Raw genomic sequence first — 26,245 nt, 5'->3', positions numbered from 1 at the left:
GGATACATTCCCCTCACACACCCATACATACACGCTTTACCTATCCCACTAGGTTGTACAAAATTAGATATATTCCCACCCACAACTCCTCTTCCATTTCTCAAATGTTGTACATATTAAATATTGTTTAGTGAAAGTTTTAGTTGACTATCAAATGGTGGCCTGTCGAAGTCAAAAATATTACACACACACACACACACACACACACACACACACACACACACACACACACACACCACATGCAAACACCACACAGAGTGGACTCTGTGCGTGCACATCTTTGCCGTGCGTACGCATACACGCACGCTACGTATACTGGTTCACGAGTCTTGCGTATTTGCATGTGGTATGAGTATATATGGTAGCATACGCATTCGCACAGACAAGCTACAAAGACATATTCAGTATTCAATTCCTATAGTGCACAATTTACACATAGGCCCTCATTCCGAGTTGTTCGCTCGCTAGCTGCTTTTAGCAGCATTGCACACGCTAAGCCGCCGCCCTCTGGGAGTGTATCTTAGCTTAGCAGAATTGCGAATGAAAGATTCGCAAAATTTGCGAATATAAATTTCTTAGCAGTTTCTGAGTAGCTCCAGACTTACTCCTACATTGCGATCAGTTCAGTCAGTTTCGTTCCTGGTTTGACGTCACAAACACACCCAGCGTTCGCCCAGGCACTCCCCCGTTTCTCCAGCCACTCCCGCGTTTTTCCCAGAAACGGCAGCGTTTTTTCACACACACCCATAAAATGGCTAGTTTCCGCCCAGAAACACCCACTTCCTGTCAATCACACTCCGATCACCAGAACGAAGAAAAATCCTCGTAATGCTGTGAGTAAAATACCTAACTTTTGAGTAAAATAACTAAGCGCATGCGCAGTAAGCGACTAATCACAATATAGCGAAATTCGGCAACGAGCGAACAACTCAGAATTACCTCCATAGTCTCCACACACATGGCCAGCAGGTTACATGTACTCTGAGGGTAGAACAATAGAGTTATTCAGCTTTACAGGATGTGAGGGGACAGAGCAAGGTTAGGACTTAAGGTGCATACACACGGAGCGATATAACTGAGCGATTTTGACTATATAGTCAAAATCGCTCAGAAAGTTAGTGCAGATCGCTCCGTGTGTATACAGGCAGCGATAGCGATGCGCGTCCCCGCTAAGTCGCTATCGCTGGGAAAAATAGTCAGTGCCGGCAAGTCAATTTTGGCTATGTCGCTGGTAAAGTTAGTTAAAATCGCTAGAGGCCAGCGATTTTTCCCAGCGATAGCGATGTTGCAGGCGGCGGTGGTGCGGGCGGCGGCGGGTTGTGGCGGCGGTGCGGGCGGCGACGGGTTGCGGTGGCGGTGTGGGCGGCGGCGGGGGTGCGGGCGGCGGCGGGTGGCGGTGTGGGCGGCGGCGGTGCGGGTGGCGGTGCGGGCGGCGGAAATTTACCTTTCTCTTGCAGAGTTTGGCAGCGGAGCGGTACCAGCCTCCCATCCACCGCCCACAGATGGGGGGACAGCCTCGGGATGGGGGGGGACAGCCTCGGGCTTCACCCCTGGCCCTTGGGTGGCTGGAGGGGGGGGACCCCTTGATTTAAGGGGTCCTCACTCCTCCAGTGTACCCCGGCCAGGGGTGACTAGTTGGGGGGGTAATGGCACGGCCGCAGGGACCAATATAAAAGTGTCCCCCGGCTGTGGCATTATCTCCCTGGCTAGTGGAGCCCGGTGCTGGTTTCAAAAATACGGGGGACCCCTATGTCTTTTGTCCCCCGTATTTTTTAAACCAGGACCGGACGCAGAGCCCGGTGCTGGTTGTCTAAATATAGGGGAACCCTACTCTTTTTTTCCTCTGTATTTTAACAACCAGGACTGGCTCAAAGAGCCCGAGGCTGGTTTTACATAGGAGGGGGGACCCCACGCAAATTTTTTTTTTTTACTTTTAGCTATTTAAATACCAGCCACCCTGTAAAATCGTCCTATATATGACACTCATCCCCTTATTTAAATGAGATAGTCAAAATCTCCCATAGCCAAAATCTCCCATAGCCAAAATCTCTTGCATAGTTAGACAAAATCTCTGGTAAAGTTAGTCAAAATCTCCTACTGCCAGTTCAAGGGAAAAGTTAGTCAAAATCTCTCATAGCCAAAATCTCTCCGTGTGTATGCACCTTAAGTGTTTGGTATCCAGATGTGCAGTATTTTGTAATCTACATTCCGGTTGTTAAGTGCAGTTTATCGCATGTTTCTGCGCATAGATATGCGCAGAATTGTAATATTCACAAACACTGTAAATACTGTACTCTGATATTCGGCTGCGAACACCTGCAAGCATCACCCGCACATTCAAACCAACCTATGACCCCTCATGCACTGTAAATCACCTGTCCCTTGACCTATGGAAGAAGAGCTTACATTCCCCATTGTATTTTGGACCCATTGTATAAAAGTGAGGCTTCCTGACCAGGCTCAGTCTATTCTCTGAAGGTCATCTTGCCAAGACTGACTGAGCCCTGGATCCGGGAGGCGCAGGCGAACAAACGTATGTACTATTGGTTGTAGCTCTTCTCTGTAATATTGTTGAATCTCTTATCTGTATCTTTTGAGTAAATACTGTTGCTGCTTTGGACCACAACATAACATTTAACTACTGGTGTCGCATTCCATTCTTGTTTGGGGTATAAGGTGTATTCAGCCACGTGTCGCTGCATTGTGCGCACAGCGTGTCGGCGTGTATACGCAATGTGCATACATATCTTAGCGGTTATTTGTTTATGTTTAGCGGCCCGTACAACAGTGTGTTAAGGTATTCCTTTTCCTTGTAATTTAAACGAACTTTACAGTACATATACACAAGAGGAGGACTATAACTCCCAGCAGCTCCTGCAGTACTAAGTGACACACATACAGGCTGTAATAGCAGCTACGCTGTACTAGAAGCCTGGTGTCATGGTGATATTGGTGACCAGCTGTAACCATACAGTACATATAAACAAGAGAAGGACTACAACTCCCAGCAGCTCCTGCAGTACTAAGTGACACACATACAAGCTGTAATAGCAGCTACGCTGTACTAGAAGCCTGGTGTCATGGTGATATTGGTGACCAGCTATAACCGTACAGTACATATACACAAGAGGAGGACTACAACTCCCAGCAGCTCCTGCAGCACTGACACACATACAAGCTGTAATAGCAGCTACGCTGTACTAGAAGCCTGGTGTCATGGTGATACTGGTGACCAGCTATAACAATACAGTATATATACACAAGAGGAGGACTACAACTCCCAGCAGCTCCTGCAGTACTAAGTGACACACATACAAGCTGTAATAGCAGCTACGCTGTACTAGAAGCCTGGTGTCATGGTGATATTGGTGACCAGCTATAACCATACAGTACATATACAGGAGAGGTGTACTACAACTCCCAGCAGCTCCTGCAGTACTAAGTGACACACATACAAGATGTAATAGCAGCTACGCTGTACTAGAAGCCTGGTGTCATGGTGATACTGGTGACCAGCTATAACCATACAGTACATATACACAAGAGGAGGACTACAACTCCCAGCAGCTCCTGCAGTACTGACACACATACAAGCTGTAATAGCAGCTACGCTGTACTAGAAGCCTGGTGTCATGGTGATATTGGTGACCAGCTATAACCATACAGTACATATACACAAGAGGAGGACTACAACTCCCAGCAGCTCCTGCAGTACTAAGTGACACACATACAAGCTGTAATAGCAGCTACGCTGTACTAGAAGCCTGGTGTCATGGTGATATTGGTGACCAGCTATAACCATACAGTACATATACACAAGAGGAGGACTACATCTCCCAGCAGCTCCTGCAGTACTAAGTGACACACATACAAGCTGTAATAGCAGCTACGCTGTACTAGAAGCCTGGTGTCATGGTGATATTGGTGACCAGCTATAACCATACAGTATATATACACAAGAGGAGGACTACAACTCCCAGCAGCTCTCCCATCGTCTGTCCCATTCTACTGTCCCATCTCTATCACCTTTAGCTCCACACTCCTGGAATCAGGGCCACCACTAGGGCTGTGTGACCGGTGCCGCTGCCCAGAACATGGGCTCTCTCTCTCTCTCTCTCTCTAGGTGGTACCATCGCTGCTGCAGCAGCCTTCGGACGCTCCAGACAGGAACTCTGCAGTTGGAGCATCCTCATGGCGCTGTGCGCTCAGGAAGTGAAGCCGGCACAGAGAACACTTGTTATGCACTGGTTGGAATAACTTGATTTCTAACACGTGTCCACCCACAACTGGCTAACTGACCTGCTTCAATCTGACTCTTAAGCGCCCCATACACTAGAGCGATAACGCCCGATTTCATCCGATTTTGGGCATTCGGTCCGATATATCGGATGAAATCGGGCATTTTGGAGGTGTTTCCGATCCTATGCGCATTCCCGTGAGCATTGGATCGGATCCTCCAGGTTGAATGTGCTGCACATGGGGGCATGGCTGGGATCGCCCAGGATACATCGATGTAAAAGGACAGCATTCGATGTATCCTGGGCGATCCTGCAGCCCGGGAGGCTGATGGGGTGATCGCCTGAGACTCACGTTATTCAGCGATAATGATCTGCGTGTTAGGCCGCGCTAAAGTTCCAGCTCCAAGCAGAACGAGAAGCGGTGGCTTCATATATGTAGCCCAGTGACTGATGCTGGGTGCACACTGGCCGATATATCGCCGGTGCGTCGGCCAGTGTGTACCGACAATATGTCTGTGATGTGCAGATATATCTCACGGTGTGTACCCAGCGTAATCCTCTGCGCCGCTCCAGCTGACGCTACTAATAACTAGAGATGAGCGGGTTCGGTTTCTCTGAATCCGAACCCGCCAGAACTTCATGTTTTTTTTCACGGGTCCGAGCGACTCGGATCTTCCCGCCTTGCTCGGTTAACCCGAGCGCGCCCGAACGTCATCATGACGCTGTCGGATTCTCGCGAGGCTCGGATTCTATCGCGAGACTCGGATTCTATATAAGGAGCCGCGCGTCGCCGCCATTTTCACACGTGCATTGAGATTGATAGGGAGAGGACGTGGCTGGCGTCCTCTCCGTTTAGAATAGATTAGAGAGACACTTGATTTACTAATTTTGGGGAGCATTAGGAGTACTCAGTACAGTGCAGAGTTTTGCTGATAGTGACCAGTGACCACCACTTTTATTTATAATCCGTTCTCTGCCTGAAAAAAGCGATACACAGCACACAGTGACTCAGTCACATACCATATCTGTGTGCACTGCTCAGGCTCAGGCCAGTGTGCTGCATCATCTATTATCTATATATAATATTATATATCTGTCTGACTGCTCAGCTCACACAGCTTATAATTGTGGGGGAGACTGGGGAGCACTACTGCAGTGCCAGTTATAGGTTATAGCAGGAGCCAGGAGTACATAATATATTATATAGTGAGTGACCACCAGACACACAGTGCAGTTTATTTAATATATCCGTTCTCTGCCTGAAAAAAGCGATACACACAGTGACTCAGTCAGTCACATACCATATCTGTGTGCACTGCTCAGGCTCAGGCCAGTGTGCTGCATCATCTATATATATTATATATCTGTCTGACTGCTCAGCTCACACAGCTTATAATTGTGGGGGAGACTGGGGAGCACTGCAGTGCCAGTTATAGGTTATAGCAGGAGCCAGGAGTACATAATATTATATTAAAATTAAACAGTGCACACTTTTGCTGCAGGAGTGCCACTGCCAGTGTGACTAGTGACCAGTGACCTGACCACCAGTATATATAATATTAGTAGTATACTATCTCTTTATCAACCAGTCTATATTAGCAGCAGACACAGTACAGTGCGGTAGTTCACGGCTGTGGCTACCTCTGTGTCGGCACTCGGCAGCCCGTCCATAATTGTATATACCACCTAACCGTGGTTTTTTTTTCTTTCTTTATACATACATACTAGTTACGAGTATACTATCTCTTTATCAACCAGTCTATATATTAGCAGCAGACACAGTACAGTGCGGTAGTTCACGGCTGTGGCTACCTCTGTGTCGGCACTCGGCAGCCCGTCCATAATTGTATATACCACCTAACCGTGGTTTTTTTTTCTTTCTTTATACATACATACTAGTTACGAGTATACTATCTCTTTATCAACCAGTCTATATATTAGCAGCAGACACAGTACAGTGCGGTAGTTCACGGCTGTGGCTACCTCTGTGTCGGCACTCGGCAGCCCGTCCATAATTGTATATACCACCTAACCGTGGTTTTTTTTTCTTTCTTTATACATACATACTAGTTACGAGTATACTATCTCTTTATCAACCAGTCTATATATTAGCAGCAGACACAGTACAGTGCGGTAGTTCACGGCTGTGGCTACCTCTGTGTCGGCACTCGGCAGCCCGTCCATAATTGTATATACCACCTAACCGTGGTTTTTTTTTTCTTTCTTTATACATACATACTAGTTACGAGTATACTATCTCTTTATCAACCAGTCTATATATTAGCAGCAGACACAGTACAGTGCGGTAGTTCACGGCTGTGGCTACCTCTGTGTCGGCACTCGGCAGCCCGTCCATAATTGTATATACCACCTAACCGTGTTTTTTTTTTCTTTCTTTATACATACATACTAGTTACGAGTATACTATCTCTTTATCAACCAGTCTATATATTAGCAGCAGACACAGTACAGTGCGGTAGTTCACGGCTGTGGCTACCTCTGTGTCGTCACTCGGCAGCCCGTCCATAATTGTATACTAGTATCCAATCCATCCATCTCCATTGTTTACCTGAGGTGCCTTTTAGTTGTGCCTATTAAAATATGGAGAACAAAAATGTTGAGGTTCCAAAATTAGGGAAAGATCAAGATCCACTTCCACCTCGTGCTGAAGCTGCTGCCACTAGTCATGGCCGAGACGATGAAATGCCAGCAACGTCGTCTGCCAAGGCCGATGCCCAATGTCATAGTACAGAGCATGTCAAATCCAAAACACCAAATATCAGTAAAAAAAGGACTCCAAAACCTAAAATAAAATTGTCGGAGGAGAAGCGTAAACTTGCCAATATGCCATTTACCACACGGAGTGGCAAGGAACGGCTGAGGCCCTGGCCTATGTTCATGGCTAGTGGTTCAGCTTCACATGAGGATGGAAGCACTCAGCCTCTCGCTAGAAAAATGAAAAGACTCAAGCTGGCAAAAGCAGTAGCACCGCAAAGAACTGTGCGTTCTTCGAAATCCCAAATCCACAAGGAGAGTCCAATTGTGTCGGTTGCGATGCCTGACCTTCCCAACACTGGACGTGAAGAGCATGCGCCTTCCACCATTTGCACGCCCCCTGCAAGTGCTGGAAGGAGCACCCGCAGTCCAGTTCCTGATAGTCAGATTGAAGATGTCAGTGTTGAAGTACACCAGGATGAGGAGGATATGGGTGTTGCTGGCGCTGGGGAGGAAATTGACCAGGAGGATTCTGATGGTGAGGTGGTTTGTTTAAGTCAGGCACCCGGGGAGACACCTGTTGTCCGTGGGAGGAATATGGCCGTTGACATGCCAGGTGAAAATACCTTTCCTTCACCAGAAATGCGGACAACAGGTGTCAAGCCGTGTGTTCCCTTTGTCAAGCTGTAATAAGTAGGGGTAAGGACGTTAACCACCTCGGAACATCCTCCCTTATACGTCACCTGCAGCGCATTCATAATAAGTCAGTGACAAGTTCAAAAACTTTGGGTGACAGCGGAAGCAGTCCACTGACCAGTAAATCCCTTCCTCTTGTAACCAAGCTCACGCAAACCACCCCACCAACTCCCTCAGTGTCAATTTCCTCCTTCCCCAGGAATGCCAATAGTCCTGCAGGCCATGTCACTGGCAATTCTGACGAGTCCTCTCCTGCCTGGGATTCCTCCGATGCATCCTTGCGTGTAACGCCTACTGCTGCTGGCGCTGCTGTTGTTGCCGCTGGGAGTCGATGGTCATCCCAGAGGGGAAGTCGTAAGCCCACTTGTACTACTTCCAGTAAGCAATTGACTGTTCAACAGTCCTTTGCGAGGAAGATGAAATATCACAGCAGTCATCCTACTGCAAAGCGGATAACTGAGGCCTTGACAACTATGTTGGTGTTAGACGTGCGTCCGGTATCCGCCGTTAGTTCACAGGGAACTAGACAATTTATTGAGGCAGTGTGCCCCCGTTACCAAATACCATCTAGGTTCCACTTCTCTAGGCAGGCGATACCGAGAATGTACACGGACGTCAGAAAAAGACTCACCAGTGTCCTAAAAAATGCAGTTGTACCCAATGTCCACTTAACCACGGACATGTGGACAAGTGGAGCAGGGCAGGGTCAGGACTATATGACTGTGACAGCCCACTGGGTAGATGTATGGACTCCCGCCGCAAGAACAGCAGCGGCGGCACCAGTAGCAGCATCTCGCAAACGCCAACTCTTTCCTAGGCAGGCTACGCTTTGTATCACCGCTTTCCAGAATACGCACACAGCTGAAAACCTCTTACGGCAACTGAGGAAGATCATCGCGGAATGGCTTACCCCAATTGGACTCTCCTGTGGATTTGTGGCATCGGACAACGCCAGCAATATTGTGTGTGCATTAAATATGGGCAAATTCCAGCACGTCCCATGTTTTGCACATACCTTGAATTTGGTGGTGCAGAATTTTTTAAAAAACGACAGGGGCGTGCAAGAGATGCTGTCGGTGGCCAGAAAAATTGCGGGACACTTTCGGCGTACAGGCACCACGTACAGAAGACTGGAGCACCACCAAAAACTACTGAACCTGCCCTGCCATCATCTGAAGCAAGAAGTGGTAACGAGGTGGAATTCAACCCTCTATATGCTTCAGAGGTTGGAGGAGCAGCAAAAGGCCATTCAAGCCTATACAATTGAGCACGATATAGTAGGTGGAATGCACCTGTCTCAAGTGCAGTGGAGAATGATTTCAACGTTGTGCAAGGTTCTGATGCCCTTTGAACTTGCCACACGTGAAGTCAGTTCAGACACTGCCAGCCTGAGTCAGGTCATTCCCCTCATCAGGCTTTTGCAGAAGAAGCTGGAGGCATTGAAGAAGGAGCTAAAAGGGAGCGATTCCGCTAGGCATGTGGGACTTGTGGATGCAGCCCTTAATTCGCTTAACAAGGATTCACGGGTGGTCAATCTGTTGAAATCAGAGCACTACATTTTGGCCACCGTGCTCGATCCTAGATTTAAAGCCTACCTTGGATCTCTCTTTCCGGCAGACACAGGTCTGCTGGGGTTGAAAGACCTGCTGGTGACAAAATTGTCAAGTCAAGCGGAACGCGACCTGTCAACATCTCCTCCTTCACATTCTCCCGCAACTGGGGGTGCGAGGAAAAGGCTCAGAATTCCGAGCCCACCCGCTGGCGGTGATGCAGGGCAGTCTGGAGCGACTGCTGATGCTGACATCTGGTCCGGACTGAAGGACCTGACAACGATTACGGACATGTCGTCTACTGTCACTGCATATGATTCTCTCAACATTGATAGAATGGTGGAGGATTATATGAGTGACCGCATCCAAGTAGGCACGTCACACAGTCCGTACTTATACTGGCAGGAAAAAGAGGCAATTTGGAGGCCCTTGCACAAACTGGCTTTAATCTACCTAAGTTGCCCTCCCACAAGTGTGTACTCCGAAAGAGTGTTTAGTGCCGCCGCTCACCTTGTCAGCAATCGGCGTACGAGGTTACATCCAGAAAATGTGGAGAAGATGATGTTCATTAAAATGAATTATAATCAATTCCTCCGCGGAGACATTGACCAGCAGCAATTGCCTCCACAAAGTACACAGGGAGCTGAGATGGTGGATTCCAGTGGGGACGAATTGATAATCTGTGAGGAGGGGGATGTACACGGTGATATATCGGAGGGTGAAGATGAGGTGGACATCTTGCCTCTGTAGAGCCAGTTTGTGCAAGGAGAGATTAATTGCTTCTTTTTTGGGGGGGGTCCAAACCAACCCGTCATATCAGTCACAGTCGTGTGGCAGACCCTGTCACTGAAATGATGGGTTGGTTAAAGTGTGCATGTCCTGTTTTGTTTATACAACATAAGGGTGGGTGGGAGGGCCCAAGGACAATTCCATCTTGCACCTCTTTTTTCTTTTCTTTTTCTTTGCATCATGTGCTGATTGGGGAGGGTTTTTTGGAAGGGACATCCTGCGTGACACTGCAGTGCCACTCCTGGATGGGCCCGGTGTTTGTGTCGGCCACTAGGGTCGCTAATCTTACTCACACAGCTACCTCATTGCGCCTCTTTTTTTCTTTGCGTCATGTGCTGTTTGGGGAGGGTTTTTTGGAAGGGACATCCTGCGTGACACTGCAGTGCCACTCCTAGATGGGCCCGGTGTTTGTGTCGGCCACTAGGGTCGCTTATCTTACTCACACAGCGACCTCGGTGCAAATTTTAGGACTAAAAATAATATTGTGAGGTGTGAGGTATTCAGAATAGACTGAAAATGAGTGTAAATTATGGTTTTTGAGGTTAATAATACTTTGGGATCAAAATGACCCCCAAATTCTATGATTTAAGCTGTTTTTTAGTGTTTTTTGAAAAAAACACCCGAATCCAAAACACACCCGAATCCGACAAAAAAAATTCGGTGAGGTTTTGCCAAAACGCGTTCGAACCCAAAACACGGCCGCGGAACCGAACCCAAAACCAAAACACAAAACCCGAAAAATTTCAGGCGCTCATCTCTACTAATAACGCCCTCAGTCCTCTGAATGTCTCGCAGTTTGGTTTTCCCTTGTGCCGTTAGAACTTGTGTATACTGAGGGCTGGTTATCCAGTTGTATTTGGCATGTGCGGGGCGTAAGAGGGGGCAGGCGGTCTGACCGCCTGGTAAACTGAGCAGGAACGGACCAAGGGTGGGGGTGGCTGGTGCTGTAAATGCAGGGTGAGGGAGTGTTTTCCCACAAGGGCACGTCCCTTGCCCCGATCCCATGCCATCTTGGTCAGGTGGTGTGTGCTAAGTTCCCCTTAGTTAGGAGGTATGGTACATTTTGACAAAATCCGGGGTGACGGGTGTTGGGGTGTGCTTTGACTGTTCGCACCGGGAGCCATATGTCCTAGAAACTGCCGCTAATCTCATATTATAATGAGCTGTAACGAGTGGAAAGTTATATGGCGAGTCTTTGTGTAACCAACTTTCATATGAAATACTGATAAACATAAGAAGAATATCGCATAGCTAATAACATAAGAATAGGACGGAAGCTCAGGCACCAGAATCTCAGGAGACAGACAGCGTGCGCAGCAAATCCCCTCGTGAGCTCGCCTTGCTTCAGGCCCGGGGGCGAGACACTATTATATCCCCCTCGGGTGGTGTCGTGGACCACCACCTGAGGGGGAATATGGGGCTTGGATTGGGATTCCGCCCGCTTTCCATGGCTGGCGGGATTCCAGCTTTGGGAACCTGAACGCCGGGTCCCTGACAGCGGGGTTAATAACTGCATCCCTCTCCGATACAGCAACACCGGCAGATATACCAAACGCAGGCAGTCCCGGCACACACAACGCAGCCAAGTGCACAAACACCAGCACAATATAAAGTGTCATTTCTCCTGCATACTGCTGTGCGGTAATATCAGTAACCCCAGAAAACAGAGCACCCACCACTGGGTTCCACAACGGACTCTGTACAATGGGCCTGATCGCTGCTGTGCGGTAATATCAGTAACACCAGAAAACAGAACACCCACCACTGGGTTCCACAACGGACTCTGTACAATGGGCCTGATCGCTGCTGTGCGGTAATATCAGTAACACCAGAAAACAGAGCACCCACCACTGGGTTCCAAAACGGACTCTGTACAATGGGCCTGATCGCTGCTGTGCGGTAATATCAGTAACCCCAGAAAACAGAGCATCCACCACTGGGTTCCACAACGGACTCTGTACAATGGGCCTGATCGCTGCTGTGTGGTAATATCAGTAACCCCAGAAAACAGAACACCCACCACTGGGTTCCACAACGGACTCTGTACAATGGGCCTGATCGCTGCTGTGCGGTAATATCAGTAACCCCAGAAAACAGAACACCCACCACTGGGTTCCACAACGGACTCTGTACAATGGGCCTGATCGCTGCTGTGCGGTAATATCAGTAACCCCAGAAAACAGAGCATTCACCACTGGGTTCCACAACGGACTCTGTACAATGGGCCTGATCGCTGCTGTGCGGTAATATCAGTAACCCCAGAAAACAGAGCATTCACCACTGGGTTCCACAACGGACTCTGTACAATGGTCCTAACTCAGACCTGATCGCTGCTGTGCGGTAATATCAGTAACCCCCGAAAACAGAACACCCATCACTGGGTTCCACAACGGACTCTGTACAATGGGCCTGATCGCTGTTGTGCGGTAATATCAGTAACCCCAGAAAACAGAACACCCACCACTGGGTTCCACAACGGACTCTGTACAATGGTCCTAACTCAGACCTGACCGCTGCTGTGCGGTAATATCAGTAACCCCAGAAAACAGAGCACCCACCACTGGGTTCCACAACGGACTCTGTACAATGGGCCTGATCGCTGCTGTGCGGTAAGATCAGTAACCCCAGAAAACAGAACACCCACCACTGGGTTCCACAACGGACTCTGTACAATGGTCCTAACTCAGACCTGACCGCTGCTGTGCGGTAATATCAGTAACCCCAGAAAACAGAGCATCCACCACTGGGTTCCACAACGGACCCTGTACAATGGGCCTGATCGCTGCTGTGCGGTAATATCAGTAACCCCAGAAAACAGAACACCCACCACTGGGTTCCACAATGGACTCTGTACAATGGGGGTCATTCCGAGTTGATCGCTAGCTGCCGTTGTTCACTATGTAGCGATCAGTGGGAAAAACTGCTAATCTGCGCATGAGTATGCACCGCAATGCGCACGGGTACGAAGTCCTTTGTGGTTTTTCACTGGTTCTAGCGATGATTCCATTCGCACAGCGATCGCATGGAGATTGACAGGAAGAGGGCGTTTATGGGTGTCAACTGACCGTTTTCTGGGAGTGTTTGGAAAAATGCAGGCGTGGTCGGGCGGGTATCTGACGTCATTACCGTGCCACTCGTCGCAGCAATCATTGCACAGGGTAAGTAACTACAGGGCTGGTCTTGTTTTGCACAAAATTTGTTTGCAGGCGCTCTGCTGCACAGGCGGTCGCACTCCTGCAAAGCGAAAATACACTCCCCCGTGGGCGGCGACTATGCGTTTGCACGGCTGCTAAAAACTGCTAGCGAGCGATCAATTCGGGATGACCCCCAATATGTAGCACAAGAAATTTGGACCAACGCTTTCATTACAGACTAGTCAGATGATTAAATCAAGTTGACTGAGGTACTAATGTCACCTGTGCACAAGCATGAATATCCCTAAATCCTGGACTGCATTAACGTGTATCCCACTTCTAAACGGCCTGCGTACTGGACTGATCGCTTATCTGAGGCTCGAGAAGAGTAAAAGGGCAGAAGCACAAAGTAGTTTTAGCTAAGAGACAAGTGATCAGGCCAGAGGAGGTGACAGAGGAAGACAAGGGTCTTCTGAGAGGACCACTGACCTCTTCATGACGAGATCCCAACAGAGAAGTGCTAAATCCAACAACATTAATCCACAATTGCACTGACAAACGTGCAGCGGAGCGTCAAACCAATACTCAGAATAACTAAACTGTTTCCAGCCTAGAACATTCCTTTTTGAGAAATGTAAATGAAACATCAGAAACATACTGAATCTCACATCCCCAGAGAGCAACAGCAGAGCCTGGCCGTCTGCCACATCTATACTCATCAGTTATTGGACCATGGCCAAACCCATCCCCTAAACCCCCATGCATTATTATGCCCACAAGGTAGTAACCGCTGCGCGGAGCAGCAATCAGCCCGTCACCTCCCAACATTCCGGCTGTCAGCACCTTTGGTGGCGGCAGGGCAGGCACCTGTCTAAATTTAAGAGGAATGGGATCGCTGTATAGCAGTGGTTCTCAAACTCGGTCCTCAGGACCCCACACGGTTCATGTTTTCCAGGTCACCCAGCAGCTGCACTGTGTATCACCAAAATCTACAGGTGACCTGCAAAACATGAACAGTGTGGGGTCCTGAGGACCGAGTCCGAGAACCTGTGCTGAATAGTATAATAAGGAAGATAAAGCCACTGGTCCTCCAACAAGCATCCCTCTCCATCCAGCACATATCCCGAGCCTCTCATCTGCCCGTCCTTCTTACCTGGCCAACGAGCATCCCTCTCCATCCAGCACATATCCCGAGCCTCTCATCTGCCGTCCTTCTTACCTGGCCAACAAGCATCCCTCTCCATCCAGCACATATCCCGAGCCTCTCATCTGCCCGTCCTTCTTACCTGGCCAACGAGCATCCCTCTCCATCCAGCACATATCCCGAGCCTCTCATCTGCCGTCCTTCTTACCTGGCCAACAAGCATCCCTCTCCATCCAGCACATATCCCGAGCCTCTCATCTGCCCGTCCTTCTTACCTGGCCAACGAGCAGGAACTTTTGTTGTTCACATCTCCATTCACAGTGACATCAAAATAATGAAACCATAATATACAAAATAAAAAAAGTGTGTGTGGGGGGGATAGTTTGAGACAGAGAATGACTCACAGAAAGGAGAGGGGGGGGGAGGCACACAATAAGAGGCACAGAGTGAGAGTCACACAGAAAGAGGCAGAGAGGGGCACACAGAGAGAGGCAGGGAGGAGAGAGGGGCACGCAATGAGAGGCACAGAGAGAGGCACACAGAGAGGGGCACACAATGAGAGGCACAGAGAGAGAGGCAGAGAGGGGCACAGAGAGAGAGGCAGGGAGGAGAGAGGGGCACGCAATGAGATGCAGAGAGAGAGGCAGGGAGGAGAGAGGGGCACGCAATGAGAGGCACAGAGCGAGGCACACAGAGAGGGGCACACAATGAGAGGCACAGAGAGAGGCAGAGAGGGGCACACAATGAGAGGCACAGAGAGAGGCACACAGAGGCAGAGAGGAGAGAGGGGCACACAATGAGAGGTACAGAAAGAGGAGGGAGAGGCACATAGAGAGAGAGAGGCAGAGAGGAGAGGGGCACAGAGAGAGAGAGAGAGAGAGAGAGAGAGAGAGGGGGGGGGGGGGCACACAGAGAAAGAGGAGAGAGGCACAGAGAGAGAGAGGGAGAGAGAGAGAGAGAGAGAGAGGGGGGGGGGGCACAGAGAGAGAGAGGAATGAGGCACAGAGAGAGAGAGAGAGAGAGAGAGAGAGAGAGAGAGGGAGAGAGAGAGAGAAGAGAGGGGCACACAGAGAGAGGCAGAGAGATATATAGAGAGGGGCACACAGAGAGGGGGGGTCAGAGAGAGAGAGAGAGAGAGAGAGAGAGAGAGAGAGAAGAGAGGGACACACAGAGAGAGGCAGAGATATATATAGAGAGGGGCACACAGAGAGGGGGGGGGGTCAGAGAGAGAGAGAGAGACCCTCATGCCATGACATAGTGCACTGTGTATTTGGCAGCAGATAATACATTAGGGTGGGTGAAATCTTAGAATCGCAGGATTTGGGGGATTGGAATGGATGCACCAGTCTCATGGAATGATGGGAGACAGAATGGTCACCTAAAGGGACCGCGCAGGAAATTCATGGCACCGATGTATATACAGTACAAGTATTAATGGCAGATCAGTCCTATGTAACCAGCCTGGAGCTCACACACATCATTCCTACACAATAACACAAAGCACTAACACTGTACAGGGTCACAGCACACATTGTTCCTACCTTCCTCACCGTCACCGGAGACACGTTCTGCATTGTGCAACAGCCTGACACTCACGCAGCAGCCAACACAGCCTATTAGTCTCCATGGAAACCTTCCCAAACAAAGATGGACACTAATCCCAGCGCTTACCCTCATGCATGGCGCTCTCAGCCCAGATCAGGACACTGCATTCTCCTGTCTCTCTGATGCTCATTGCAGTGTGGGAGTCTCTAACCACATGCAGATTGTGTTTCCACACTGACAGCCAGCACCTGGCAGTCTTATCTGCCATGCACAGATTGCTCATTATACCGACAGGACACTATCACACAATGCCCACCCACATGTACACACAATGTCACACAATGCCCACCCACATGTACACACAATGCCCACCCACATGTACACACAATATCACACAATGCCCACCCACATGTACACACAATATCACCCAATGCCCACCCACATGTACACACAATATCACACAATGCACACACTCTTATTATCCCAGTGGCTATGGGCTGGGGATGGACAATTTCTATAAATAAGATTTTATTCTCCCACTGTCCCGGACTCTGTGGGAGAGCGTGTGCAATGTACGGTGCATCGTACTAGTAATCTGGTGTTCTGAGAGAGTACATGTAAACTCACAATGGAATCAGGTCTTGGGCAAACTCACACTGTTGTCCTATGGCGATTGTGCGGGTGACATGGAAAACTGGGTGTCTGTCGCCCTGTATTCTTATTCTTATACCACAGGAATCCCAGTGCAAGAACAGCGAGATGCCAGCATGGTGCAGATGTGTGCATTGTAAATGCTATAGTATATACACCCCAGTAGGGTGTGAAGACATCCTGGATATTTATTTATAAACCCCATGTCCGTCATCAGCCTGAGGCAGCAGACGTCTATTCTGCGGAACGCGTTGCTGCAAACAGGTATCACTCATTTATTCTATGTATTTGTAATGTTACATTGTTACTTTATTATATCTCCTATATAATAGCCCTGTGACTCTGTGCCTGGGTCTCTAACGCTGGGCGTGGCTAGGAGCTCTCATTGGGTTAGCAGCAGGTCTATCACACCCAGTCCACAGCTGACTGGGCGAGAAACGCCCTCCCACACAGGTTACATCCAATGGGAGGCTCTGCCCTTTGCCTGCTGTGTTTTCACAGAGCAGGATTAGCAATAGGACTGATGGAGCTGCAGCTCCAGGCCCACACCCCAAAATAGTCCCACTGCATCTGCAGCAACACACCCTCCAACACTTTACACATAAACATTGATGCAAATTCCAAAAGGGGCGTGGCCACAGGTACAGCAGTGTGGCCACGCCCCCTTTCCTATACTTTCAATGGAAGCTTGGAGAGTCAAAAAACGGACAGACCATAAAAAAAAGGGGCTGTACCTGCCAAAAATGTCCAGCTGGAGGGTATGCCACTGCATCTGCAGCAAGTCTCTGCGCTGTACATAGGGGAAAAACATCCTTTTACTGCAGCGTCCTATGGGGGTCATTCCAAGTTGATCACTAACTGCATTCGTTCGCTGTGCAGCGATCAGGCAAAAACTCTGCACTTATGCGTATGCGGCGTACTATTACAACGAACAATGTAGTTTTACACAGGTCTAGCGATGCTTTTCAGTCGCACAGGCAGCCGCAGAGAGATTGACAGGAAGAGGGCGTTTCTGGGTGTCAACTGACCATTTTCAGGGAGTGTTCCAAAAAAACGCAGGCGTGGCTGGCCCAACGCAGGGCGTGTTCGTGATGTCAAATCAGGAACTGAATGGTCTGAAGTGATCGCAAGTGCCGAGTAGGTCTGAAGCTACTCTGAAACTGCACAAAATTTTTTTGTACCCGCTCTCCGATCCATTCATTCGCACTTCTGCTAAGCTAAAATACACTCCCAGGGCGGCGGCATAGCGTTTGCATGGCTGCTAAAAACTGCTAGCGAGTGATCAACTCGGAATGACCACCAATGTCTTGCTGCCAAGTCCACCTGTCCCCTCCGGCATCAACAATCCCCACTCCCTAGCCACGGCGCAGGTGGAACAAAAGCTGCTGCGGCCACCGGCATAGATGTGTATGAAAGCGGCGCAGCGGAAGGCTTTCATAGCCCTCCCTGAGCCGCATACTCTCTGAGCCCTGGAGCCTCCTCTGCGTGTGATGTCACAGAAGTGCCTCCCCGCCACAACCGCGCCCAGATCCCCAGAGGCCCTGACTCCACAACACAGCACCTGGGCTGCCGGCGTGGAAGCCCCGAGATGGCTAATGTAATGGATAGAGTAGGTGATATCGCGGAGGGTAATGTCTGGACGCTGAATCAATGTAGAAGGGGACAGTGCTGTGCAGTGCAGTGGGGTGTGCATCCGGTGCTAGAGTGTTCGGCGCCCCCCCTGCAAACTATACATTTTCACCCTCGCACACTTTACAAACGCACAGCGCACACAATGACCCCTGTAGTAGAGACACTTACACATATAATGCCACCTGTACCAGTAACGCTTACACATGTCACGCCCCCCGTACCACTGATGTTTACACAAGTAACATCCCCTGTACCAGTGCCGCTTAGACACGTAATGCCCCCTGTACCAGTGACGCTTACACACATTATGCAGCAGTCACATATACACACACACACAACAGACACATATATATACAAACACACACATACATACTGTACATACATTACACACATACACAGTCACACATATATACAGTATACACAGACACTGTATATACACACACACACACACACACACTCACTCTCTTTCCAGACACTTACCTAATGAAGTCTGGCTGGCCGATGCTGTAGCAGCTCATCCTCCTGCTGCAGCAAGGTCCCCTCTAGCTCCGCCCCTTGTTTCCATCTAGCTCCGCCCCCTTTGGCTCCCACCCGGCCACTGAATGTCACACAGGGGAGGGGAGGGGGAGAGGAGGCTTTGTACTGCCGGCGCCGAGGGGGAAAGGAGGTTTTGTGCTGCCAGCGCCGCTGCATGTGTGACAGCAGCCGGCAGCAGCAGCAGGGATAGCAGCAGCAGCTCAGCACAGGGATGCAGAGCAGGGAGAACGCCTCTCCTTCCTGGGTCCTCCCTGCACTGCATCCCTTTGCTGAGCGGCTAGCGCCGGCCCTGTGTGCAGTGTCACTGACACTGCACATCACTCTCACTTTTTACATTGATTCAGCCAGCCAGTCAGTTCTGCCAGCCAGTCACTATTGTTAGCACCAGTGTCACAACGCACCGCATTACAGGGAAGTAGACGCACTAAATAAACTACAGCTCCCAGCAGCCCTTAGCACCAAAGCATTCCGGCTCTTAGGGCTGCTGGGAGATGTAGTTTATTGCGTACATCTTCTTCCCTGTAATGCGGCGCGTTGGGACACCGGCGCTAACAATAGTGACTGCCTGCTGTGCGAGTCTCCAGGATAGCCACTGCCAAAGGGAGGACAGCAGCCTAGCTGCTGACAGGAGGAGAAGCAGGAGAAGCATTACCCGCCCCTCCCCCACTCACAGTACCTCCGGGCCCCATCCACGGCACCCACCCACACACCCTCTCCAGCACCCGCAATAGCACCGGACCCCCTCCCCCACCCGCAGTGACCCCGCACCCGTACCTCCCACCGCACCCGCCCCTCCCCCACCCGGGCCAACCCCGCAACTGCTCCTCCCCCACCCGCAGCACCTCTGGACCACCACCCACGGCACCCTCACCCACCTGCAGCACCACCGCAACCGCCCCTCCCGCGGCACCCCAGGATCCCATCCGCCTCTTCCCCGCACCCGCCACTCCCCCAACCAAAGCACCTACTAGGTGATTAATCAGGCCCTGCGTGAGCTGTTCACGCCGTTGCAAGGTGCTTCAACCCCTTAACCATTGCACGCCCTTTGTCCGTGCAATATTTAACCACTCACACAATTATGATTGGAGGTAATACTCCATATAATAAAAAATATTGTACGCCACAAGGGTGTGCAAGGGTTAAGGGGGCGTAGCTCCTTACGACGGTGTGAAGAGTGCCCGTAGGGCGCGATGACTCACCTAGTAGTTTAATATGTATTTACAGTTTTTTTGTTGAATAAATATCATATTTGACAACAAACCCATTGGTGCTGAATTACTGGACAATCAATTATAATTATTGGATCCCATTATTGAATATACCAACGGACATGGGGTTTTTAAATAAATCTCCAAGGGGTGCTGACACCCTATTGCGGGTAAATACATGGTAGAGCATTTACAGAGCACATATCTGCGTGATTATACTAGAGATGAGCGGGTTCGGTTTCTCTGAATCCGAACCCGCCAGAACTTCATGTTTTTTTTCACGGGTCCGAGCGACTCGGATCTTCCCGCCTTGCTCGGTTAACCCGAGCGCGCCCGAACGTCATCATGACGCTGTCGGATTCTCGCGAGGCTCGGATTCTATCGCGAGACTCGGATTCTATATAAGGAGCCGCGCGTCGCCGCCATTTTCACACGTGCATTGAGATTGATAGGGAGAGGACGTGGCTGGCGTCCTCTCCGTTTAGACACTTGATTTACTAATTTTGGGGAGCATTAGGAGTACTCAGTAGTGTACAGTGCAGAGTTTTGCTGATAGTGACCAGTGACCACCACTTTTATTTATAATCCGTTCTCTGCCTGAAAAAAGCGATACACAGCACACAGTGACTCAGTCACATACCATATCTGTGTGCACTGCTCAGGCTCAGGCCAGTGTGCTGCATCATCTATTATCTATATATAATATTATATATCTGTCTGACTGCTCAGCTCACACAGCTTATAATTGTGGGGGAGACTGGGGAGCACTACTGCAGTGCCAGTTATAGGTTATAGCAGGAGCCAGGAGTACATAATATATTATATAGTGAGTGACCACCAGACACACAGTGCAGTTTATTTAATATATCCATTCTCTGCCTGAAAAAAGCGATACACACAGTGACTCAGTCAGTCACATACCATATCTGTGTGCACTGCTCAGGCTCAGGCCAGTGTGCTGCATCATCTATATAATATATATTATATATCTGTCTGACTGCTCAGCTCACACAGCTTATAATTGTGGGGGAGACTGGGGAGCACTACTGCAGTGCCAGTTATAGGTTATAGCAGGAGCCAGGAGTACATAATATTATATTAAAACAGTGCACACTTTTGCTGCAGGAGTGCCACTGCCAGTGTGACTAGTGACCAGTGACCTGACCACCAGTATATATAATATTAGTAGTATACTATCTCTTTATCAACCAGTCTATATTAGCAGCAGACACAGTACAGTGCGGTAGTTCACGGCTGTGGCTACCTCTGTGTCGGCACTCGGCAGCCCATCCATAATTGTATATACCACCTAACCGTGGTTTTTTTTTTCTTTCTTTATACATACATACATACTAGTTACGAGTATACTATCTCTTTATCAACCAGTCTATATATTAGCAGCAGACACAGTACAGTGCGGTAGTTCACGGCTGTGGCTACCTCTGTGTCGGCACTCGGCAGCCCGTCCATAATTGTATATACCACCTAACCGTGGTTTTTTTTTCTTTCTTTATACATACATACTAGTTACGAGTATACTATCTCTTTATCAACCAGTCTATATATTAGCAGCAGACACAGTACAGTGCGGTAGTTCACGGCTGTGGCTACCTCTGTGTCGGCACTCGGCAGCCCGTCCATAATTGTATACTAGTATCCAATCCATCCATCTCCATTGTTTACCTGAGGTGCCTTTTAGTTGTGCCTATTAAAATATGGAGAACAAAAATGTTGAGGTTCCAAAATTAGGGAAAGATCAAGATCCACTTCCACCTCGTGCTGAAGCTGCTGCCACTAGTCATGGCCGAGACGATGAAATGCCAGCAACGTCGTCTGCCAAGGCCGATGCCCAATGGCATAGTACAGAGCATGTCAAAACCAAAACACCAAATATCAGTAAAAAAAGGACTCCAAAACCTAAAATAAAATTGTCGGAGGAGAAGCGTAAACTTGCCAATATGCCATTTACCACACGGAGTGGCAAGGAACGGCTGAGGCCCTGGCCTATGTTCATGGCTAGTGGTTCAGCTTCACATGAGGATGGAAGCACTCAGCCTCTCGCTAGAAAACTGAAAAGACTCAAGCTGGCAAAAGCACCGCAAAGAACTGTGCGTTCTTTGAAATCCCAAATCCACAAGGAGAGTCCAATTGTGTCGGTTGCGATGCCTGACCTTCCCAACACTGGACGTGAAGAGCATGCGCCTTCCACCATTTGCACGCCCCCTGCAAGTGCTGGAAGGAGCACCCGCAGTCCAGTTCCTGATAGTCAGATTGAAGATGTCAGTGTTGAAGTACACCAGGATGAGGAGGATATGGGTGTTGCTGGCGCTGGGGAGGAAATTGACCAGGAGGATTCTGATGGTGAGGTGGTTTGTTTAAGTCAGGCACCCGGGGAGACACCTGTTGTCCGTGGGAGGAATATGGCCGTTGACATGCCAGGTGAAAATACCAAAAAAATCAGCTCTTCGGTGTGGAGGTATTTCACCAGAAATGCGGACAACAGGTGTCAAGCCGTGTGTTCCCTTTGTCAAGCTGTAATAAGTAGGGGTAAGGACGTTAACCACCTCGGAACATCCTCCCTTATACGTCACCTGCAGCGCATTCATAATAAGTCAGTGACAAGTTCAAAAACTTTGGGTGACAGCGGAAGCAGTCCACTGACCAGTAAATCCCTTCCTCTTGTAACCAAGCTCACGCAAACCACCCCACCAACTCCCTCAGTGTCAATTTCCTCCTTCCCCAGGAATGCCAATAGTCCTGCAGGCCATGTCACTGGCAATTCTGACGAGTCCTCTCCTGCCTGGGATTCCTCCGATGCATCCTTGCGTGTAACGCCTACTGCTGCTGGCGCTGCTGTTGTTGCCGCTGGGAGTCGATGGTCATCCCAGAGGGGAAGTCGTAAGCCCACTTGTACTACTTCCAGTAAGCAATTGACTGTTCAACAGTCCTTTGCGAGGAAGATGAAATATCACAGCAGTCATCCTACTGCAAAGCGGATAACTGAGGCCTTGGCATCCTGGGTGGTGAGAAACGTGGTTCCGGTATCCATCATTACTGCAGAGCCAACTAGAGACTTGTTGGAGGTACTGTGTCCCCGGTACCAAATACCATCTAGGTTCCATTTCTCTAGGCAGGCGATACCGAAAATGTACACAGACCTCAGAAAAAGAGTCACCAGTGTCCTAAAAAATGCAGCTGTACCCAATGTCCACTTAACCACGGACATGTGGACAAGTGGAGCAGGGCAGGGTCAGGACTATATGACTGTGACAGCCCACTGGGTAGATGTATGGACTCCCGCCGCAAGAACAGCAGCGGCGGCACCAGTAGCAGCATCTCGCAAACGCCAACTCTTTCCTAGGCAGGCTACGCTTTGTATCACCGCTTTCCAGAATACGCACACAGCTGAAAACCTCTTACGGCAACTGAGGAAGATCATCGCGGAATGGCTTACCCCAATTGGACTCTCCTGTGGATTTGTGGCATCGGACAACGCCAGCAATATTGTGTGTGCATTAAATCTGGGCCAATTCCAGCACGTCCCATGTTTTGCACATACCTTGAATTTGGTGGTGCAGAATTTTTTAAAAAACGACAGGGGCGTGCAAGAGATGCTGACGGTGGCCAGAAGAATTGCGGGACACTTTCGGCGTACAGGCACCACGTACAGAAAACTGGAGCACCACCAAAAACTACTGAACCTGCCCTGCCATCATCTGAAGCAAGAAGTGGTAACGAGGTGGAATTCAACCCTCTATATGCTTCAGAGGTTGGAGGAGCAGCAAAAGGCCATTCAAGCCTATACAATTGAGCACGATATAGTAGGTGGAATGCACCTGTCTCAAGTGCAGTGGAGAATGATTTCAACGTTGTGCAAGGTTCTGATGCCCTTTGAACTTGCCACACGTGAAGTCAGTTCAGACACTGCCAGCCTGAGTCAGGTCATTCCCCTCATCAAGCTTTTGCAGAAGAAGCTGGAGGCATTGAAGGAGGAGCTAACACGGAGCGATTCCGCTAGGCATGTGGGACTTGTGGATGCAGCCCTTAATTCGCTTAACAAGGATTCACGGGTGGTCAATCTGTTGAAATCAGAGCACTACATTTTGGCCACCGTGCTCGATCCTAGATTTAAAGCCTACCTTGGATCTCTCTTTCCGGCAGACACAGGTCTGCTGGGGTTGAAAGACCTGCTGGTGACAAAATTGTCAAGTCAAGCGGAACGCGACCTGTCAACATCTCCTCCTTCACATTCTCCCGCAACTGGGGGTGCGAGGAAAAGGCTCAGAATTCCGAGCCCACCCGCTGGCGGTGATGCAGGGCAGTCTGGAGCGACTGCTGATGCTGACATCTGGTCCGGACTGAAGGACCTGACAACGATTACGGACATGTCGTCTACTGTCACTGCATATGATTCTCTCAACATTGATAGAATGGTGGAGGATTATATGAGTGACCGCATCCAAGTAGGCACGTCACATAGTCCGTACTTATACTGGCAGGAAAAAGAGGCAATTTGGAGGCCCTTGCACAAACTGGCTTTATTCTACCTAAGTTGCCCTCCCACAAGTGTGTACTCCGAAAGAGTGTTTAGTGCCGCCGCTCACCTTGTCAGCAATCGGCGTACGAGGTTACATCCAGAAAATGTGGAGAAGATGATGTTCATTAAAATGAATTATAATCAATTCCTCCGCGGAGACATTGACCAGCAGCAATTGCCTCCACAAAGTACACAGGGAGCTGAGATGGTGGATTCCAGTGGGGACGAATTGATAATCTGTGAGGAGGGGGATGTACACGGTGATATAATCGGAGGGTGAAGATGAGGTGGACATCTTGCCTCTGTAGAGCCAGTTTGTGCAAGGAGAGATTAATTGCTTCTTTTTTGGGGGGGGTCCAAACCAACCCGTCATATCAGTCACAGTCGTGTGGCAGACCCTGTCACTGAAATGATGGGTTGGTTAAAGTGTGCATGTCCTGTTTTGTTTATACAACATAAGGGTGGGTGGGAGGGCCCAAGGACAATTCCATCTTGCACCTCTTTTTTCTTTTCTTTTTCTTTGCATCATGTGCTGATTGGGGAGGGTTTTTTGGAAGGGACATCCTGCGTGACACTGCAGTGCCACTCCTAGATGGGCCCGGTGTTTGTGTCGGCCACTAGGGTCGCTAATCTTACTCACACAGTCAGCTACCTCATTGCGCCTCTTTTTTTCTTTGCGTCATGTGCTGTTTGGGGAGGGTTTTTTGGAAGGGACATCCTGCGTGACACTGCAGTGCCACTCCTAGATGGGCCCGGTGTTTGTGTCGGCCACTAGGGTCGCTAATCTTACTCACACAGCTACCTCATTGCGCCTCTTTTTTTCTTTGCGTCATGTGCTGTTTGGGGAGGGTTTTTTGGAAGGGACATCCTGCGTGACACTGCAGTGCCACTCCTAGATGGGCCCGGTGTTTGTGTCGGCCACTAGGGTCGCTTATCTTACTCACACAGCGACCTCGGTGCAAATTTTAGGACTAAAAATAATATTGTGAGGTGTGAGGTATTCAGAATAGACTGAAAATGAGTGTAAATTATGGTTTTTGAGGTTAATAATACTTTGGGATCAAAATGACCCCCAAATTCTATGATTTAAGCTGTTTTTTAGTGTTTTTGGAAAAAAACACCCGAATCCAAAACACACCCGAATCCGACAAAAAAAATTCGGTGAGGTTTTGCCAAAACGCGGTCGAACCCAAAACACGGCCGCGGAACCGAACCCAAAACCAAAACACAAAACCCGAAAAATTTCAGGCGCTCATCTCTAGATTATACTGATCTGCGCCTCCCCTGGGATTCCTGCGGCATAAGAGAATGCGAGACGATGAATACACCCAGCTAACGGGCGCACTTTCCGGGGGCCGCTCCCGGATGGAGAAGATGCTGATGAACAATGAAATAAAGAGACTGGAATTTCCTAGAGGGGTGTCACCACACCAATACAAATGTTACATACAAGCGTCATCGGGAAATTACACCTGTATAAGAGCCAATGTATGAATAAATGAAACAGATAAGTTGTAGGATACACATTCCTTATATGTTCTTGAAGAGTTTTCCTCCTCCTCTGCTCGTTAATGTCTCACAAGGTGCGTTTCACAAGGGTTCCGTACAGCCGGACATAAGGGATACAGCATACAAGACATCTTGTTTGAATTATTGTAGGTAAACAATTAGAGTTATAGAGCGGTTCAAAAATTAAAACGCACATACATGAATAGTGACGGATGCAGCCAGCGCCACGTTATGTATTTTTTGGCCAGCCTGTTCCTGCATTCAGTATGTAAGTACAAGATGCATGATATATCAGAGTGTGACCCTCTACGGCCACTGCCTGCATGGTCACTGGAGTGGTGTAACCCCTACTAATGGGGA

General features: G+C 49.2%; 1 protein-coding gene across 13 annotated transcripts in view; it reads right to left on the bottom strand.

Annotated features, from left to right (window-relative positions):
- Positions 1–26,245, bottom strand: part of EPS8 (EGFR pathway substrate 8, signaling adaptor) — a 611,221-nt gene that overhangs the window by 455,175 nt on the left and 129,801 nt on the right. For 2 of the 13 annotated variants that reach the window (XM_063929434.1, XM_063929446.1), the window contains exon 1: positions 15,938–16,042. The exons of 6 other annotated variants lie outside the window; for them this stretch is intronic. The gene's annotated coding sequence lies outside the window, so the exon portion shown is untranslated. Of the gene's footprint in view, positions 1–14,541; positions 15,100–15,807; positions 15,903–15,937; positions 16,043–26,245 lie in introns of those variants that run through there. 5 more of the 13 variants (XM_063929439.1, XM_063929442.1, XM_063929437.1 and 2 more) reach the window with 4 other exon arrangements.

The sequence above is a fragment of the Pseudophryne corroboree genome, chromosome 6 (assembly GCF_028390025.1).
Source record: "Pseudophryne corroboree isolate aPseCor3 chromosome 6, aPseCor3.hap2, whole genome shotgun sequence".
Classification (NCBI taxonomy): Eukaryota; Metazoa; Chordata; class Amphibia; order Anura; family Myobatrachidae; genus Pseudophryne; species Pseudophryne corroboree.
The sequence above is the reverse complement of the archived record's forward strand: the minus strand, read 5'-3'. Positions and strand labels throughout refer to the sequence as shown.